This window comes from Aptenodytes patagonicus, chromosome 8 (assembly GCF_965638725.1).
Source record: "Aptenodytes patagonicus chromosome 8, bAptPat1.pri.cur, whole genome shotgun sequence".
In the NCBI taxonomy this organism is placed as follows: Eukaryota; Metazoa; Chordata; class Aves; order Sphenisciformes; family Spheniscidae; genus Aptenodytes; species Aptenodytes patagonicus.
Genome location: NC_134956.1, coordinates 20,235,418 through 20,251,967, shown reverse-complemented (window position 1 = coordinate 20,251,967; position 16,550 = coordinate 20,235,418). Strand labels below are relative to the sequence as shown.

Genomic DNA, 16,550 nt, shown 5'->3' with positions numbered 1-16,550 from the left:
CCATGACTAACGTTACTGTGGGAAATCCAGAGGGCTTCGTGAACTTGATTTTGAGGTTTTCACTGTGTTTGTTGAGATAGATACAGTTTTCACAAGAAAATGGTGTGCTCTTTACTCCCCTTTCTAAAAAAAGATGTGCAGCTTGAAAAACTGAGTACACAGCATCTTTAACGTGGTACTCATTGCTTCTTACCAAGCCCGGGTGCTCTGGGTCCCTTCTCTACTGCACTAGGAGGAACTTGCTTTTGGTGGAAAGATCTTGTGCCGAGTCCAGAATAAACAGAGTATTTCTTAACTTTCAAAAGGAATGTGAGCGGATGCCACGGAAATGAAAGATCCCGTTTAACACCGATACTGCAACCTTGATCTATTTTTTTAATTTTTTTTTTTTTTTTTTTAAATGAAATGTGGGAAAACATCTAAGATGTTGCAGAGGGTTTTTGGAAAGCCTGCGTTTCCCACACGCTCGGGTCTGTGCAATGCCTTTGTAGGTGGTGTGTGGTTTGTGTCAATCATCAGTCAGGTGCTAATGGTGATAGAGCCGCGTTCAGCCTCTGAAACCGACACCGAGCACATTGATCTTTGCAAACACGTTTATACAAGCTGGGGGAACTGCAGGCTTGTAGCCACAGTTTTCAGCCATCTCCAGAGTTTCCTTTTGTAGCTCAAGAAAAGGCAGAACACCACTTCTGCAGCAGCCTCAGATGGTGCTGAGACAAGCCCTTCCTCTGCCTTGATATCAATTTAGCCATTTCATCTTTCCCCCAGCAGACTAAGCAGCGGCACAGATCGGCCGTTTTAAGTAATTTTGTGGAGGAAGCAAGAGCTGAATGTTCCAGCATCTCCTGGTTTTCACTCTGGTTGAAGAGGGCACTCCTCGTACCTGCTACTCTTCCAGTTACAATCCTTTCAAGGAAAATACGATACTTTTCATGGGACTGGGTATGGGTTTGGTGATGAAGTTTTAGGGGATCAGTGTAGCATCCTCCTTGGATGCAGACTGGGGCAGCTGTTGATCCAAGTGAACAAAAGGATTAAAAAAACCATACAACTGTCGTCAGGGCAATTTGTGCCCGTGGCCTTTTGGGCTCTTCCTGTTATGACTGGTTGCATCTTGCTGCTTTTCTGAATCCACCACCAAGAGCGCATCATAAGAAAGTGAAACTCCATGTCAGCCCAGTCATGTCAGCGTGTGATAATGGTGCCGTGCACTCTCGGGGACGTATGCCTCCTCTCATTAGTTTGTTTTTTTGGAAAGGTTTGGGTTTTTTTTTTCCCCAGAAATGCTGTGTACCTATTATCGTGGTCTTAGGACGCCTTGCAGAGCTGCTCCTGCCAAGCACTGAACAGCCCTAAGAGTTGTTAAAACTTTAAACGAGAAGCAGAGGCACTCAGCAATTCTCAGAGGCGCTCGGCACCTTTCAGGATAGAGCAATTTAAAAAAGAAAAAAAAAAAAAAAACCGCCACAAAACAAAAAACATGAGATGTAGTTATGCAAATTATGACCTTTAAATGCATTTTATATTTGGATTGAAGTTGCTAACGCATTCTTTCCAAGTTCTGTTTTTCCAGTGCGATTCTTCTTCAGGTGCTTCTCTTTGTATTGGTGGAGCAGAGCAGTGCCGGCCCCGCGGAGGGAGCGCAGGACAGGATGACTCAGAAAAGCAGCCACCGTGCTCTGGGATGGGTAGCGCATCGGTTAGCGAGGAGCCTAAATAGGTGGATTTTAATTTCTCTGGAGGGTCTGAGCACGTTAACTAGATGGCAGATTCCTCATTAGCTAGATGGATTAAAATCTGTATCACGGCTGATGCCTATCCTGACTAATACGTGTAAGTAACAGCTCGTTCTACTAGAGCTATTGGACGTGGCTTGGGTGGAGGAGAGGAATTGGCTTCTGCGGAGGATATTTGCAGAAAGTCATGTTTCCACCATATGTTAGCAGGAGTCTCTTTGGATGCAGGTTTTGGATGGAGTCCTCTGTGTTGCTGTAATCTGGTTTGTCCTTTTTCTACCACTAGTTCTGAATCATACCAACTACTTGGACTCTTCTGCGTGTTTCCTGGAGGACAGTGGGAACATTTCTGCTGGCTCAGCTGCCTTTCACCTCTTACTTCATCTCGATGAAGAAGTAAGGTCTGGAGGACTGAAGGAGAAATTTTGTGTCAGTCAGGAGTGAAGAGGGCTGCAAAAAAATCTGAAAATTCTGCCAAATTAAAAAAAAAAAAAAAAAGAAAAAGGTATCATGAACCTCATCGATCCTGATTTAGGTCTGGCTTGTGACAAATCATTATATAGCAAGGGAAATATCCCTTTAATTTTTAATAGCTTTGCAGTGAAGTTTTATTAGGCAATAATCTGATTCCTGAGTGGATAAAAGATAAGGTTGAGGGCCAAGTAATTTTTCCCCCTCTCATGCAGCTGGGAAAGGGAGAGAGGGGTCATGGCGAGACGGCTGCCTTCTGAAGCTCAAAGCAGCATCCTTCTCTGTGCCACAAGCATACCGAATGCTTCCAAATGGATATTTACAACATAAATATGTTCAGGATGTGGGTAGCGAGAGAAGTGTGGGAATAGACGCGAAGGTGCATGGGAGTGGGGATGCGAAGGGGGAGGTGTGAAGAGAGCCAGGAGAGTGTGATGCACATTTTGCAGATGACTTCTCTTTGGGTACCTCCTTCCAAAGCCTGGCTGCGGACTTTCCTGCTCCTACCAGTGTGTCCTGGGGCTTTAAGTTCACTGCAAAGAGGTTCTCTTACCCGTCTCTGCTAACGTCACCGGTCCCTTATTTCCAAAATGGTTTCTTTTCAGGGAACAGCAGCTGATAATAAGCCTGGATTGGTCAAGTAGCTTTGTTTGTAGTTTGGTGGTTGGTGGTTGGCATTTCTTCCAGTGTTTCCCAGGCACCGAGCGCAGTAGACATTTCACTGGCACTTAATAAAGCAGCGTAGGGCACTCCTCGATAATATAATCCTTATGCCAGCCCGGTTGCTAAACCCACGAGTCCCTCAGGCAGTAGTAGACAACTACACTTGGCGTTGCTGCTTGTTTTACTGTTGTCTCAGATGACTAGGCAGCATTTCTGCGATTTTAAGGCGGCGTGTTATTGCAGTATCGGGGATGAAATTACCACTTACAGATGTATAGGTGACAATCTGACTCCCTTCGGCTGTTGAGCATCAGTGACTTGGGGAGGCTGGTGGTGCGGGGCACCTTTGGCGCATCGCGCCAGGTACCAGAAATGAGCATCTGGCCCTCTCTTGTTATTTTTTGTTTCCCTTCTTTTTTGAACATCTGCTCGCCTGATTGTTTTCTTTTTTTTTTTTTTTTCTTCTTGTGGCTCTTTTAATTTGCGGTGAATGTGTATTTAATGTAAGTAAGATGTTAGCTTCTGTCTTGTTTTTCAGCAAGCATTCCAGTAATTACTGGAGTACCTTTGAATGCTACAGCTGCTATTTCTAAGTTAAAGAATCACATTTTCCAAGCATTTATAACTGAATTCACATGGGTAAAACTTGGCATTCAGATTGCCGGCCCACATATCTTATTTTGTCTTGATCCTTTAAGTTAGCATATCAGCTTTGTGTTTGATTAAAATGGTAAAAATGGCTTCTTGCTGCTTTGGGTGGGCTTGTAGTAGTGTTGTTTTATGAAATTGTTTTAATTTAAAAAAAATTATATTGGTTTGGGCCCTGAAATTATTTCTTTGCAGTTACTACTGTGGGCTGGTGTCTTTTTTTTTTTTATTATTTTTTATTTTTCCCCCTCTGTCCTCCTCACCCCTTATTACTGTGAAACAGTCACTATTATTTTAATATTGTTGGTACATCTCTGAGGAGCTTCTGAGAATGTGGTTTGGTCCTCTCTCTGCTGATGTCAGGCAATCCCTTCGTGCCAAAGGACGCTGGCTAAGGCCAGGCTTTCCCCCGTGCCCTCAGCAATGTTAACTTGGCTTTCCCAAATGCTCCTGGAGAGCGATGCACCCAGTTCCTCTTGATTTTAGAAAATTAAAAAACAACCGCCGTGATTTGAAATTCACCTTATTTTTTCATTGCAAATAGTAGCGCTACGTCTGCAGGATTGCGATGACCTGTGGATCGGCTGCACGGGCGGCAGTGCTTTGCTTTGCATTATTTGAGTGCAGGGTGGTTTTGAGGATGTCCCAACGCTGTCATCACAGCTCCAGCCCCGTGGCTGCTCTGCAGCATTAAGTGACTCTCTCTCCCTCTCTCCTCCTCCCCCCTTTTTTTCTTTTCAAGCTGTGAAGTCTGGTCCAGAGGAAATGTGATTTTTGCATTTCCCTGCCCAGAGAGGTATTTTTTTAATTTTCGAAACTGTTTTCTGGCACTTACAAGTTGAAAGGTAGCAAGGGGGAAAAAAAAAAAAGAAAAAAAAAAGAAAAAAACAAAAAAAAAAGGAAGAGATCTGAAATTTGACCTCCAAATATACTTAGTAGATTTGGTGATAATTACAGAGCTTTTCTTTGGAGGAAATAAAGTACAATGTGTGGTTTGTTCTATGGGCAGGTATGCTAAGTGTAGGGCAGATGAGCTGAACAATAAAAACTAAATTGATGGATCTGGTAGAGCTAAGTACTTAAGTAAATGATATTATTTAGTAACACAAATTTTGTGAAAAAGCCTCAGTGTTCCAAGAAAAGTCTGAGAATACCACCGGACTTAATTAACTGCCAATATTAATTTATGTCATTGTTATTGGCAATAGTTTTACTCGCATTTTGATATTTGAGCTGCTTAACTCTTCTTTGCCATAAATGTCCCTTTAACAGGACATGTAAAATGAGGTTTCACACATAATTATGCATTAATTACATATATTCAGGAGAGAAACATATCCAGACTTTGAGGTTAGATGCTGGATTTTGTCTTGAACTCAGGTTTTATTTGCATGTTATAGGAAGCTGATGTTTATAGGCTCAGCAATACTTGGTGCTCCATGCCTCTCGCTTGCACTCTGCACAGCGCTTGCCCTGGGATGCGGATACGGGTGAGCGTGGAGGAGCGCCCGTTTCTTGCCCAGAGTCATGTGCGGTTGATGCAGGGGATGACTGTCCCATGAGCCATCCGCAGGGCTGCCCGTGGCCAGCACGGGCAGAAAATGACCCAAAAAGCCCTTCCTACACCTCCGCATGGTGCCCGTGGGTGCGGCTCCCCCGCACCGTGCCGTCCTCTCGCCCCAGCTCCAGGACCTGCGGGGAGAGCATCCAGACAGGACTGTGGATTTTGGCTCAGCGGCATTTCAAGAATCGCTTAAACTCGAGGAATTCATAACTTTGGAATTCAGCAAATTTGCACAACTCCGTGCATCTGTTGCTCCGTCAGCACGCGCCGGCTTTCTGCCTTCTTTACCCTGTGCATCTCGGGCTAAATATCTTGTGATTAACGACCCAACTCGCAGGCTTGTGCTCGTGAGCATCTTATCAGCAGCCCTGCAGAATCCGCCGCTGCGCGGGGAGCGTGCCGGCGAGGGAACGGCAGCTCTGGGCGAGCTCGGGCCGGGGTGGCTGCTCTGTGGTTTGTTGTGTCTGGTTTGGTTCCTACTTTTAAAGTTGCAGTTGCGTTTGGTCATTCGAAGCTTATTTTCCTAGTCTGGCCAAGCCAGCAGGATCCCCGTGCGCTGCAGGGGAACATAAAACATCAGCCTTTAAGCTGGAGTGCTCAGTAGATAAGGATTTTAAGACTCTTGCATCATGCGCTGTGTCTTATGGGCTTACTTAGTATACTCCATTTGATTTAATTTAGATATTGAATAAGGAGAAACGCTTTAGTAGCCAGAAAAAGTATTGTACATTGTAGCGCCTCTTCTTTCCCCAGTGCCTTAAAGACAAGATGGCTGGGAGGGCTGACTTAGGCTGTGATTACGTTTATTTAGTTGTAGGAAGTAACAGGGTGTTTTCAGAATGCTTAAAAATGATGTTATACCTTATCTGTACTACAGTGTGTTTCAAAAAGCCAACAAGAATTCACTGAGCTTTTGTTTTATTTCTTCTTTTCTGTGACTAAACGTAAAGAATAACTTTTCAACCTTTGCAAAGATTAGGAAATGTGCAAAATCAGTGGGTTATGTCGGTCGGGTGGCTTGGGGAGGGTATGAAAAGTCAGTGGGTGGCTCTGCCAGCGGTCTCCTCCTTCCCTTCCCCATCCTATAAATACCAATTAAAAATTGTAACTGAGTGGCTACGAACGCTAGCTTGCGTGCCGATAGGTAGCCGTTTATCTTGCGAAAAGGTTTGGTTTGCTGCTTGTTTGTATTGGCAGGACTGAGGACGGCTGGGGAGCAGGAGGTGCTGTTGGATGGCGTTCCTGGGAGATAAGGAAAACCTCGGGGATGCGGTTTGCTCCGCGTGGGGTGGCAGCGCTGCCTGCTTGGGGGGTCGGCCTCGGTGGCCGTGGCGTTGTCACCGCTTCGCAGGAGGCTATGACGAGTGGCTGCTATCTGTGCACAATATAGATTAGAAGGACGAGAAATAGCAAACCTGCCATGGAGGTTTTACTGTAGCAGTGAATGGGGAGCTGGCAGGAGAAGTGAAATATTTGCAAGTCGTAAAGGCAGCGGGTTCAGAAGTTTCGAGGTGGGATTGGGATTGTTTGCAGAGATCCCTCGGCTGGCCAAGATGCGCACGCTGGATTTTGCTGCTGTAACAGGCTTGTGCACCTTTTACTAAACAGCACAAAAAGTGCGTTTGGATTATAATAAATTTGCAGTCATTTATTATTTATATGTCTGCATTTATTATTTTATATATTATATATTTATTTATTATATAATATATATTTGCATTTATTTATTATTTATAGATAACCTTTCATTTGAGAATATTAATCATTGTGTGAGTCCGCACCACCCTTCACTAATCACGGTTGGGTATTCTCTCTCAGTCAGTGAGAGCCCAGAGGATCTTCAGAGTGGGTGAAAATCATCCCAGACGTAGGTTTAAAAAAAGAAAGGGAGGGGAAAAAAAAAAAGAAAAAGAAAAGCAGGCCTCCCAAAAGCTGTGGTGGAACCTGGTATTAGCAAATGCTTCTAGGAAGTTTGACTGCGAGCCATATGGCAATGTGGGGAGTATTATCCATCGCTCCAAAAGTTGGTCTCTGAATCAGCCTATTGACTTCAACAGCACTTAATCATGTGTTCTAGTTCTTCTTTGAAAAGGCTCGCATTCCTGAATCATGTCCTCTGATTTTAACCGCTAGACGGTACTTTGTTTTGTGGTAGCAGACAAGTCCAGTCATATTTCTGTGACTAAGTTTGCAAGTTTTGACTGCATCACTAGTGAAGTATGCTGATGAATATTCCCCCTCTTATCAAAATCCAAACATTTGCCGCTGTCCTTGAATTTTTAGGGTGAAACCGAGTGTCTTCCTGGGATGGAGTTGGTGGGGTGCTGCAGGATACTCTGTGATTTCGTATGTTCATCTGCAGAGCGTGGTGGATGCTGTGATGGAAATAAACGGGGGTGAAACCAGTGATCTCAAAATACTGCCCTGAATTCTGCTTTCAAAAACCCTGAGCGTTGGTGGTGACTGAACCAATATTAAAACAAGAACCAGTTGCGCGGGTCCAAGTTTGGATTGTACTTGGATGCTGAAGTACATCCTGGAGCCTCACACGTGGCTCTGCTGGTTCAGGGATGATTTGGATTCTCTGGTTGGTGAAAAAAAATGGTGGGTTTGTGCGTCGTTTGGGGATGTGCTAGTTTGTGTCCGTTGCATCCACAAGTCCCCCCTGGTGTTACCGCACAGGTAGAGTTGCCAGGTCCCAACCGTGGGTTGCAAGGCGGCACGGGTGCCGGAGGCTCCAGGTGGGCTCCGTTCACAACTGCCACAGCATCAGAAATGCAGGGAACGTACGCTCTCCTCCCTGCCAAGGGAGTTCCCAGGGATTTCTGCTCCAGTCTGTCCCTTATTAAAAGGAAACTCTGGGCAAACCCCTGTGCCGCTACCTGGTTTGGCACGCAGAGGGGAAAAAATCCTGTCCCACCCCGTTCCTGGGGAGGGGGTGCATGGGCTTCGCTTTCATCCCTAAGAATCATTATATTTCAGCAGAATTTTTTGTCTCACCTTTCCGTGTTTTTACAGCTAAAGCAGTTTTTACTTCCCAACTTTCAACATCTGGAATTAGGTTTCAGTTTATTAAAAAAAAAATTCAAAATCCGCAGTCTGGATGAAACACCAATGCCTTTGTATTTGCCCACGATTTTTAGCTTTAGTTTTGCAAATGCCAGAAGTCCCAAGTAGTTGCATGTTCAGTAGCTGCTGTTTTCTGCTGCGTCTTAGTCTTAACCGTTTTTTTTTTTTAAATTATTTTTCCTGTTAGACACTTTTCTAATTGGGGATAATACCAAAATGATTAATCAAATTAAGCATGAGAGCAAAGGGGCTGATGCATAAAGCTGTGTATAGCTGCCGTCTTCTGCAGTGAGGTTGTCTCCCTGTTGCTGAAGTTGCTTAATGGGCCTCTTAGGCTCTATTTTTTTTTTTTTTAATAAGGTACTGTGTAGATCCCATTGACTTCAATTGTTGATTGGGATGCCTGACAGCCGGGAAATTAAGCCCCTTCTTTGTGACCGAGTTGAAGGCCAGATTTTCAAGGATTTTTGAATGCTTAGCAGCCATAATTGGTGTTAGGTTTTTGGTTTTGGTTTTGTGGGGTTGTTTTTTTTATTTGGAAAAAGTTCAATTCTCATTTGGACATCTAAATAAGGGTGAGAAATTATGATACTTGTAGCGACTGGTGTTACTAGGATATGACGAACTTTTTTAGAAGAACCTAGCACCTAAGGTGCTAGTTACTTTACTGTCCAAATAAGAGCTTTGTTTTCCTGGATTTCTGCTTTGTTCGCAGACGCTGAGCATTACTGCAAATTCTGGTCTTGGAGGAGAAACTTCCTTGCTTCTGCCTCATTTTTCTGAGTTTTCTGTAGCGATTTTGGGGGGAAGGGTGGGCAAAACGAGTTGAGTAAATTAGACAACTGTTGGAAAAAAGGGGGACATGCAAAATCAAGTGTTCTACTTGCGTAATCTGTTTAACAGCAGCAAGGCACGGAGCCTTGTGGGACATGGGAATAAAAGGAACATCTGTGCAGGCCACATGGCATGCTCCGGAGGAGCCCTCCGTCCCAAACAGCTCGGCTCTATTTGCAAATAAAAGCTCCAACCAACATCAAAAAGTTGAGGTGGATCCCAGCTGAAAGGGGAGAACAAATGTTACCTCTCGGTGCAGTGAAGTTTCCCCTGCAAGCAGCCTTTGTGGTCTTTTTAAGGATGCTTTGGGCATGAGTTTCTAATGGCAATTTATTTAAAGGAAAGAAAAAAGAAAAAAGGAAAGGAAAAAAAAAGAAAAAAGTTACTTATTTTGGAAAAATTATGTCTGTATTGAAAGATTTTAGGAAATTGCTGAGCATCTCAAGCTACAATCAAATACAGGTATATGAGGTAGAAATAAGAATAGGGATGGTAGGGGGTTTTTTTTGGGGGCGTGGGGTTTTTTGATTGGTTTTTTGGGTTTTTTTTTCCCTCCCCCCTCCCCGGATATAGACATCCTGAGATCCCAAGGCTTTCCAGGCTGATCTTACTCCTCTTATTTTGCTGCTGGTGGTTGGTAAACAGCTCCATCGTTAGGCAGGACCCTGGGGAGCTGCAGCTGCTCGGGCCCCGCTCCCCCAGGACGCTCGCTGGAGGGGAGGATAAACAAGACAGCAGTACATTTTCTTTCCACTTACAACCTGTTAGAGTGGAGTAATTCTTGCAAGGATGCATCTAGTTTGGGGCTTGGCATTTTCTAGACAGGCTGTATTGTTTTTAACAGAGTCGTGTATCAGCAAGCTGGGTAGTCTGTATCAAGAAGGCACGTATTTTTTAATATGTAAATAGGAAAGGATGGTGTTTCATCTTTATTCCAATGTACCCAGGGTGGCAATAACGCTTTTTAAATCCCTGTGAAACAGATTGTATATGGCAAAATTAATGTCTCAACTCTCCAAGTATTTTCTCTAAAATATTTGAATTTTTGCATTTATTATGCCGCTTGTTTAAAATAGCGAGCGATATCAGCCGTGCATTCAAAGCTTAATTGGTGGAACACAGATTTATTCTAATTTAAAACAGTCACTTAAAAACAGTTTTGTATATATGTATACATGGGCACAACTTTTCATACAGTTGTCTGTTTTGGAGCGGTCTCTTAGGCACTGATGTACAAGTTGAACCTGTTTTCTTTTGTGCAACATGGCTTTGAGAAATCATTAGTTAAAACAGTATTCCGCAGTTTCATTGCAGTCAGTAAACAGCCTAATGCGAGCGGTGCGTAAGATGATTGAAGTTCTGCCTTTGATGAGGCTTTGAAATGTATTGTGCCAAATATAGTCCCAAGGTGTGCGTGTGTGTGTGTATGTATATATATATGTTGGTGAAAGCTGCTTTCATGAAGATCAGGCCAAGTAACAAAATAACGTGTCCATCAGCATTTGCCACTGCAGGATGGTGATGGAAGAGCAGCAGCAGAACCGCAGCCGTGTGCTCATCCGTGTCGCCCGCCCCAGGCAGGGCAGGGGTATCTGGAGATGCTTTAGAATCATAGAATCATAGAATCATTGAGGTTGGAAAAGACCTCTAAGATCATCGAGTCCAACCATCGACCCAACACCACCATGCCCACTAAACCATGTCCCTAAGCGCCTCATCTACACGTCTTTTAAATACCTCCAGGGATGGTGACTCAACCAATTCCCTGGGCAGCCTGTTCCAATGTTTAACCACTCTTTCAGTAAAGACATTTTTCCTCACGTCCAATCTAAACCTCCCCTGGCGCAACTTGAGGCCATTTCCTCTCGTCCTATCGCTTGTTACTTGGGAGAAGAGACCGACACCCACCAATGGTGGGTCGTTTTCCTCTTTTTCAGTCACATTTGTCATTTGTCATTACTTCCTTAGCCACTTTCCGTTTTGTCCCACTCCTTGCCATCATTTCGTAAGGACTTTTCCTCTGCCACCCGTTTTCTCCTTGAAACTGGACTCTGTTATGATGCCACATCTGGTAGCAGCGGGGTGTTGTGCAGCTCACTGCGATGGCTATGGGGGGGTTTGCCGCACTGACGAGGGTTGGGCGCAGGTACCCCGTGCCAGATCCGCGTAGCAATCCCTGACTCGCTCCGGTGGAGCACGGGAATTTCAGATACTTTCTTGTTTTGCAGCCGCTTGCCTTTTTCTCCCACCGCACCTCTTTTCATTCCCCTGAACACGTGGTCACGTATCTGCTGCCCGTCAGGTTTGTTCTGCCCGTTGCAGAAAGCTCACTCGTACCCAGGCAGCCCTTTGCGTGGCGTGGCATTTCCAGCCTGTGCCACCCAAGCACTGCTGGATGCGATGCATTGTGCTGTTCCTTAGGTCAGAGCATAAACTCTTGACAACTCTTTAGTTGCATCGAGTGCTGCAGCCAGTTTTGCAGTTTGATGTATGAAACGATGCTCTCGATTGCTTCAAAAGCCCTGGGGGCAGCTGGACCCTGGGGTGGAGATGCGTGGAGAGTGCTGGAAGCATCAGGGAAAGGTGAGGGTGGTAGGGCTGATCTCATGCTGATGAGATGAAGTCCATAGTGGTCCGCCAGATCATCTGAGCTGTGCGCCTCTGCCTTTGAGATTTAAATAGTGAATTAGTAAAACTTGTCTTTCAAACCTGTTCAGTATTACAAAGATTAATTTTTGTTGGGGGCAGATTAATAGGTTTCCTATTCTGATTAATACAGTGATAATAAAAACGTTGTGATTGCTGGAATTAATGAAGCCCAGATTCCTGTTTCAAGGTTTGATTGACTTTGTACTTCAGTTATGCTAAAGCTGCTGCATCTCATTGCCCCTTATGTAGCTGTAGCCTTTGGAGAATCTGTATGGGAGCAAGGCAGTGCAGGAGAAGGTCTGTGTTGGAGGTGTGTATTGGAGGATGCATCGAAGAATCTGTTGGGGGAGAAGTTTTGTCAAAGAGTGGTCAAGAGTTTTGCTCATGTTGCAGCGTTTATTAGAGTTTCTCTGTCTTTAACCCAGCAGGCTATTTTTGTGAAAGTTGTAGAAGAGGAGCGTCCAACTCAAATGTGTGGGTGCATCATTAAAAGCTTCAATTTGTCAATGCCAGATCGACCTCAAGTGCGTGGGTAGATCATTAAAGGCTTCAGTTTATCAGAACCGATCTATTATCTGTTCCTCTCCCTCCTCCGCCCTTCCCCTCAGCACTGCGTGTGGTTTCCCCAGGCTCTCCAGTGTTGAGGTCCATGGAAGTGCCTGAGCTGCCTCCGGGCCACGCTGGACTCCCTCCTGGCACGGCTCAGCCTGGAGCTGGCGGAGTGCCGGTGAGCCAGCTGGCTGTGGGAGACAGCTGATCAAATGGTTTTGGAGGCCTCCAGTGGTGCAAGCCCCAGACTTCATGCCGTGAGAATTCGTGTCTTTGGGAGCGCTCTGCTCCCGTTAATCCCAAGGGATTCAAAAGATGCAGGTGGGGCTGGGCACAGAAAGTACATGGTGATCACGTGAGCCTTGTTCCCTTGGGAAACCTGGCTGAAGAAATGTTTTGTGGAGTACTTTGGTGAGGTCAGTTTTTGACGGCCTAAGAGACATCCGTTTTTCCAGGGGCACCGTCAGAGTTCAGGCCAGGCTGGGGTGGGATGTCTCTACCTACTCCCAACACTGTTTCTTGTTCCTTGTGTAGAAGCTCTCCCAGCTTTCAAATCTGCTTGTTGGCACAAAGAGGCCAAGATATTCCTTATGCTTGAGGAGGGATGTGAAGGAGAAGAGGGATCTGGAGGTGAGGACAGTGCTTCTGTACGCTGTAGCCCTCGTCTGCTGCAGACCAAATATATTATTTAGACAAGTCATTTTGCCTCAAAAGTCTCAAAAGAACATGAAAACTTTTGAGCAAGCATTAGCCAAAATGAGACTCAATTCCTTGTCTTCTAAATGGGGCTAATGATACTTTCCTGCTGTACAGACATATCGTGGATAAAGATTACTAAGCAGTTGAATACTGTGGTGCAGCAGGTCAGCTGGAGAAATCTTGCCCCAACATGTGTAGATGCAGCTTTCTTCTCGGCTACATACCCATCTGCATATCTGTCATCAAGCGCAGCAATAAAGCGAGCCTCGGATGTGTGTTTCTGACACTGCTCGGTTGTTTCTCTCAAGTGCTCTGCTCCTCATGAATAAAATACAACTGATGCAAGACGCAGGTCACTTTTGGTTTGCAGGTATTTCAGAGGCTCTGAGAAAGAAGTCATGTTTAGCATAAATGCTGTTTAAAACCCCCTTTTGGATCTATTTTTATTGTGTAGCATAGTTTTTTTGTAATAGGGTCGCATAATCCCTGTATTTAGATTTCTGAACTCTTGTGGTCTTCTTTGAGCCATTGCATTGCATTCAGCAAAGAATGGGAGAAAGCCCCAGGGCCAGAGAAGTACCTGGTTTTTGTCTTACGAAATTTCATACAGTTGTTGCTAAGACAGAATCTTCCAGATGTTCCTCAGGAACAGTGGGCTGCCAAAATAAACAACTCCACGAGGTTAATTTGGAGGTGGCAGTTCTTGCCATTGCCAGAGTGCTGGTAGATGTGGAAAGGCTGGGAGCAGCCACCGCGTTGGGGATGCTATGGAGGGGGAGGATTGGGGAATGAAGAGGTCAGAAGCACCACACGTCATTTTTGCAGTCCTATTTTTTCCTTCCCCAGTCCCTCAGGACATTTGCATCTGTTGCAAAGTTTGTTTTCTCCTCTGGGGTTTATTGCTGCAGGTCCCTGTTGCGTAGTGGTCCAGGGAGCAGAGGCTCTCCCGGGGGTTGGTGCATCTGTTAGGGCAGCGAGTGCCCTGCTCCAACTTGGGCAGGCCCTGGAGCTGCTCTTTAAATCCTGTGTGATTTCACGGGTGTGATGTTTGTGCACCGCAGCCCCGGGAACACCTCTGTTCGTATTTCTGAATGTGAGTTTTTACTCAGTGTGGATACTTTGCCAGTCAAGAAATTTATACATCTTATTTTAAAATACCCTTATTAGTAAAATGGATATTTCATTTGTACAGCGAGCAGCTTCCCCTGAGCTAAGCTTAAACTCAATCTGTGTTACTAATAGCTGGGGAAAAAACCCATACTAATTGGTATTTCTTGACTGATGTTTGCAAATTTTGCCTTTTCACCCTGAACATCAAATAGTTTTTATATGTGTTTTTCCTTATCTCGGAGGAAAGATTCTTGCTAACAAGAGATTCTACGTTTTGTTAAGGTTGTATCAGGATGCAGTGAGTGAAGGCAGAGAGTAAATATTTCAGAAATTCAAAGACTGTTACATTTTGATAATGCAAAGTAGGTTAAAGTATCTGGATTTTGTGTACAGTGCCGTGTTTTCAAGCAGAATATGGATTTGGATGGTGACACATTTTGGTATTTAGAAGGAACATAAGCTTGCCTGTCAGAGGAGCACGTTGCAAATGTGAAATGAGTGTGTCTTTAAAAACCTTTCTTAATATTGTAAGTTTCAGTTTTATTTAAAGCCAAATAAAGTTTGCTCTGTAATAGAGTAATGTTTGATGCGTAGAAATACTCCTGTAATGCTCCCCCCACCTCCAGCATTTATAACCACCCTTTATTTTCAAAGGAAGATGGTAGGCTTCGATATGATTCTAACTGAGTGAAGTTTTAAAATATGTTTTTGTCTTTCAGTCTCCTGAGAACATTTTTTCTGAGTGACTCCGGCTTCCAGACACATTTGCCATGATAAGGGTTTCGATCCTTTCCCATATTTGCCCTGAGTCATGAGTGGATATGTGTGATGCCTGCAAGTAAAACTGGTGAGTCGCCAAACCCGAGTTTGCAGTAACTCTCGCTTATTCTTTCTTACAATCTCTCTTTCCCTCACCCTTTTCTCCCCTTTCTAACATGGTGGGGTTTGGGTTTCTTTTTTTGTATTGTCTGTACTTAAAAGCAAGTCACCACTATTCTTTAAAAAAAAAAAAAAAAATTACCTTCGTTATAATGAAATAGCAGTGATAACAAATATTATTAACACAGAAAAAGTAGTCCCTTCCTTTCTTTCTTCTCTTCATCCCCTCAAATCGTATGAGCTATGAGGTCTTTGGTGCCAAAACTGGAGTTCAGTGATGCAGGCGAAGCTACTGCCCGAAACCGAAGCCTTGCTAAACATGCTTATGTGGGCAATTCGTGTCGTGATTAAATATGAATATGGAGAGGTCCCCTCTTCATCATGTGTGAGATGATGGACTCTCAAAGGAACCATTGCCAACAAATAATTAGCTCCACCGTTTGCTGCAGTTGCATCCCAGTGACAAAATGGTGTCACTGGTACACAGGAGAGCTGTCTCTTTGCTTGCGCTTGCCCTGTTCAGCGTGGCGTTGGTGCTGCGATGCCTGGCCTGGAGGAACACAGGCACAGAGCATTTAATAGCCAATTTTGGCCAGGGTGCACTCGATTAAGCTTGAGAGGGTGGTGTGGGGCGACCCCATCTCTCTTAATTTGCGGTTGCCGTTTCCCTGGGGCGTTAGCCCACCGGGAAGCCTGTTGGTCCCTTTCGTGCCAAACGAGTGGTGGTTGTGCCTTCCCCGGCTGTCCCTGTCCCCCAACAACCTGGCAAGGGGAGCCTTCCCCTGCCCTCTCTTCTTACCCGCCTGCTCCTGATTGCCTCTCTTATTTATTAACCGGGGCAAGAGGAGAGGCAATATTTCTTCATTAATCAGAAGAGGTTGGGAAAACAGGAATCATCTGATTTTACAGGAAAATTGGAAGGTCTATGTAAGAAAACTTTCAAAACTAGGAAATCTGCATAATTAAATTGTGTAGGAAATGGGAGCACAAGTTACTTTTTAAAATAAATTCAGGTTTCTATTATATATTTAATATCCCTCTGTGTGTTAGAAAGTGCATTTCAATTCAAAGATTATAAAGCCCAAGAAATTCACACATCAATGAATTGTGATTTATTTTTTTTTTAAAGTTTCCATTTTTTCTTTTTTTTCCAGAGGTAGCATAATTACCATGTCATTTAGCAAAGATTATAATAGCTGTTCAGTTTTTACCGACTGGTGTAGTAAACAGTTGAATAAACCCATATGGCAGCCTAAAGTGTGCATGCAGGAGAGAGATTCTTACTATTTCCTTCATGTCTGAATTACCAACCTCGCTGATACGACTGAGATCCCCAAACAGGGACCAATTCCAGACTTCTCCAGCGATGCAAAAATTTCTCACCGCTCTGTCACATATGAATCAATTGATTTTAATCACGGTGGTTAGCTGATTAATTTATTTCTTTGTGCCTATGAAGTATGCATGGAAACCTTGGGGTTATATGCAAGGTAGGTGCCTCTATTTAAAGCAGTCTGTGCATTTGCTTAATGCTTCTTTAATAACTGTATATAATGCCTGGAGTCCCAACCTTACTATCCAAGTCACTATTAAAGATCAAGGCCCCGCTAAGGCTGGCACAGGTTAAGTGCGACAACAGCGGGTCTTGTGATAGCCCCGTGGCACTGCCTGTAACGGGA

At 44.3% G+C, this 16,550-nt stretch overlaps 1 protein-coding gene across 6 annotated transcripts in view; it reads left to right on the top strand.

The window, feature by feature from the left end:
- Window positions 1–16,550, top strand: part of FOXP1 (forkhead box P1) — a 394,018-nt gene that overhangs the window by 33,380 nt on the left and 344,088 nt on the right. For all 6 annotated transcript variants that reach the window (XM_076346645.1, XM_076346652.1, XM_076346648.1 and 3 more), the window contains exon 2: window positions 14,712–14,839. The gene's annotated coding sequence lies outside the window, so the exon portion shown is untranslated. The remainder of the gene's footprint in view (window positions 1–14,711; window positions 14,840–16,550) is intronic.